Below are 4,162 nucleotides of genomic sequence, written 5' to 3' on the forward strand. Positions count from 1 at the left end.
TTCCACCGACTTTTCTTCTCGCCTTCTCCGCCTAAAGCATGTCCTCACGTGTCTCTCCGACGCTGGGCTTCAGTGAATTTGAAGAAGTGCCACTTTGCCGCTCGAAAACTCACAATTCTAGGCCACGTAGTCTCTAAGGACGGCATTCTTTCTGATCCCACCAAACTTCGCGCAGTTGCAGAGTTTCCGAAGCCAACCTCCCTGAAGCAGCTCCGGAGCTTTATCGGCCTCTGCTCCTACTTTCGACGCTTCACAATGTGCGAACACTTCATAATTTGTCTCTATGGACATAGGCGCATACTTGAAAAGTTTAGAGTGCAGTCAAAAGTATTCCATAAGGTTGCAGAACCCAACGAAAATTTAAAGTATGCGAAGATCAATGACACAGTCTGCATTGACAGTCTTGGGGAATATTGAAGAACTATGTAAAACCTATAAATATATACTGACTGTACTAATGCAGCACCTCTAATAAAAAAATACACATCACAGCAGTGTTCCCACAAATTTTTCAACCCATCGCCACGGCAAATTTTACTTACTTTTCCATATGGCTACAAGCAACTGTCCATCACCTGCACTGACAGTTGCACACCAGTACAGGTGGTTCACCACTGGCTGTATCCAGTCAACAAGAGCAGCACAGGCAGTCTTCTTGCTTTCTGCTGTTAGCCGTTTCTTGATCGCTGTAAACAGAATCACAAGAGGTAAATGAGTTGACAACTGCAAGATATGATCCCTCGAAACCAGTATTTCCTTAGCCACCGAGGCACTCTGGCAAATATCGCAGAATGTTCACAGTGATAGAGGAGCTATACAATGACTTCGTTATGCATATAAAGGCGATGGATGGTTGTTTTGAAGATACTGTGATGCCACTTGGAATCTGCAATGCGTTTGCAGCTTTTGAGATTTATAGGCACTGTATTGGGTAGCATGAAATGGCAGATACATTGATGACATCATTTTTGGTAAAATGTTTGACAAACATAACAAACATTTGGTCCGTGTGTTAGACTTCAAGCATAAGCCACCCTAGCTTTCAATTTAAGGATGTGCCGCATTGGCGAGCATCCAGCGGTGGTGCTCGGCCATCTCGTCGACGAACACAGCGAGAGTCCAGAAGGCCTGCAGTTTCTTGTGGTTATGTTCATGCTTCTGATGCTTTATTCACTGCTTTGCCAACGCTGCCCATCCACTGACGTGCCTTCTCGACGAAGGAGCTTTGTTTGAATTGACGCCCGAGTCTGCCTTATTCTACCAGCGGAACTTTCTTTTGAACTTGCATCTTATCCTCCAACTTTTGGCCTCTGCACCTGCAGAAGTCCACACTGATGCCGGCGGTGTTGGCATATCGGCACCTTTTTGTTAAATGCAACTACGACCAAGAGTACAAGAGTATGTTATTGCATATGCAAGCCACTTTCTTAGCAAGCCAGAGTGCAACTACAGTTTTACCGAACAGGAATGCCTTGCTGTGATCTTCACTGCGCAGCAGTTCCAATCATACATGTTTGGCCGCTCATTCACGATTATGAACGATCTTCAGTCCTTCAGCTGGCTAATCGTCAATATATCTATGTAGTCACCTTGTATGTAGGGCTCTCCGTCTATAGGAGTACAACTTCACTGTTGTATACGACAGCAGAAGGTAGCATCCCAAAAAATGTCTTTCTTGAATGCATTTTCTCTCAACCAAGTGTGACAATGAAAACTTCTATCCTTACATATCAGCCGTCATCCTGTACTTTCCTGTCATTGAGGTACTATTTAAAACTGAGCAGCTCGAAGGTTTTACTCTACAGCTCCTCCTTGCCACATTATGAAAGCTAACGTTGTACATCTGGTGCAATTTTGTCATCGGTAAAGCTTTTTTTCCATAACAAAAGAGCACATTTGCTGTGTTGACAGTGCATAGGACATGCAAAGCTTCTAGAAAAGTTGTGCATAATTCAATTAGTTCATGTAAACAGGGGTCATATTAATGGCATGTCTGTGTTGCCTACTTCAAAAAACATTAGGAAGAGAAAAAGTTGCTCTATCATCACTGCGCTGTATGCAAACAGAATGATAACTACAAGCAATGCAGATATTCCTGCAAAAAGATTTCAGGAGTGTTGAGAAAATTTTCAAGGAAGAGATAAAAAGGAAATAATATTAGTGTAATTACTTACTCTTCGCAACATGCCATGTATCGAATTTATGGTCGATGCCAGGCTCCTTGGTTTTCATGTGCTTCTTGATTGAAGGGTGCCTGTCAGTGGTGAGCGTTGTTACTGCCACTTTGTGTTTTTTCAGGTCCTCAAGCCCCTTCACCAAGCCATACTTCTCCATGTTATTGCTTGTTTTGACCTGGTCATTCTACAAAAGATTTGCACAAAGTGATTCAGTTTCGCAAAAATGGCATGAAAAAAAATAGGCAAGCAAGAATGTTTTAAGTATTATAAAATAGTGAAAACCAACCTCTCCAACTTGCACCTGGACAAAGTGAACGACTTTGTTCGTTAAAATGTCCATGAAGGTGTAAGTCAGGAACTTGGCGCAAAATCCAGGGGAGTCGCAACGGCCATCTCCTGCCAACTCCACTTGTGCACTCAGGCTTCTCAAAACAATGCCTTGTTCAGTGTCCCAAACCTGCAACATGGGTAGAACGGGAGAAAGAATATGGTAGCACAGTATGAAAGAGCACTGAACAAGGGTTAAAGAGGCACCTCAGCCCAGACAAAGACAAGTCTCCCGTTGTCGAAACATTGGCTCGACTTGTGAACTGAGGCTCCCCCTCGACCCCGATTCAATGCTCTTTCAAGCCTGGAACATAATTCAGTTGTATGGAGATACCCGTAAAATCAAAAAGTTCGCTATGCTCAATGCCAAATGAGTCTCTAGAGGCGTGCAATATGCACTGTTTCATGTCTTAGTCAGCTCAATAACTATGCACATTTCATTTACATTTTTACTCACAAAATGAACAAAAACTAAAACAAGGCAAAAAAATGTATGTTTTGCTGGGTACATACATGCTGGATGGCAGGCTGGAAGAGTATCCGTTGGTATGTATAAAACATACGGGTTGATGGCACCTGAATGTTTGCTTGTTTTAGCAGCCTCAAAGTCTTTTCTGGGCTTGCACCAGAGAAGCAAATGGCAGCACATAAGACTAAGCTCCCCACAGGCTTCCTTTTAAGCATTGGCTGGCTATGCCAGCTTACTTTATGCTTGTATGCGCACATAGCATCCACTCATAGAACCACAGACGGCAGTGGAAACTTTGATTGGTGCCTGGCACACCTTGCACAATTTGAAGAGTTCCAGCAGTGAACTTTCAAAAACAATGAACTTCCGTTCTTCCACTGGGACGTCAGAAGGCTCATATCTGGAAACAAAAAGTGTCACACATCACACATTCTTAGCACAACCACAGTGTATATACAAGAATGACAAACATTTGCAAGCACACAATGTGCACAGGCAACAATACTCGGAAAGTGGTACCGCTACGTATGCAAAGTCAAATGATTGAAGTCTTACGTCAATGATTCCTCAAATGAGGGCTCATAGGTCACATCATGGACATCTGGAAGAGTTGGCATTGATGATTCAGAAGGAGGCTCAATTCTGTAAATACAAAGCAGAGACAGATTAAATAGGAGCTCTGGGCTACAGTGGATGCAACCCCCCCCCCACCTGGCAGTTCCTTCTCTCTTCCATATTAGACTTCTGCAAAATATGCCATTTCATCTTAACTACACCAACGTAAAAAAGCATGGTGTGATTAGTACCACGAGTGATGTATTCGTTTTGCAGCACACAAAACACAACCATAGCCCTTAATGCTCAGACGAGGCGGTATAAAATAATAATTAAGGGACTATAGTCCAGGATGCACCCTGGCCCAGCCTATTTTCCTCTCTCAAAGTGATCTATGAACTATTTGAGAGAAGTAAGGCAACAGTGATGGTGGAGGTGGAAAAGTATTTTTCTCCTTATCTAATCTACTGCTCTAGTTACATTTTTTAGATGTTGCCTCCGACCAGAAGATGGAGGATGTCTCACTCCTCTGCAATACCTAAACAAGTGCAGAAAACATCACAAAAAAGGACCCTCCCAGAGTGGTGGGGAAATCCTGTTTTTGCAGCTCGAAAAGATCTCCCAAAAGCTTGAC

At 43.1% G+C, this 4,162-nt stretch overlaps 1 pseudogene; it reads right to left on the reverse strand.

Annotated features, from left to right (window-relative positions):
* Nucleotides 1-509: 509 nt before the first annotated feature.
* LOC146184277 (uncharacterized) lies at nucleotides 510-3,590 on the reverse strand (annotated as a pseudogene).
* Between the last annotated feature and the right edge of the window lie 572 nt (nucleotides 3,591-4,162).

The sequence above is a fragment of the Amblyomma maculatum genome, chromosome 7 (assembly GCF_055883805.1).
Source record: "Amblyomma maculatum isolate TAMU_Amacu chromosome 7, ASM5588380v1, whole genome shotgun sequence".
NCBI classification, from domain to species: Eukaryota; Metazoa; Arthropoda; class Arachnida; order Ixodida; family Ixodidae; genus Amblyomma; species Amblyomma maculatum.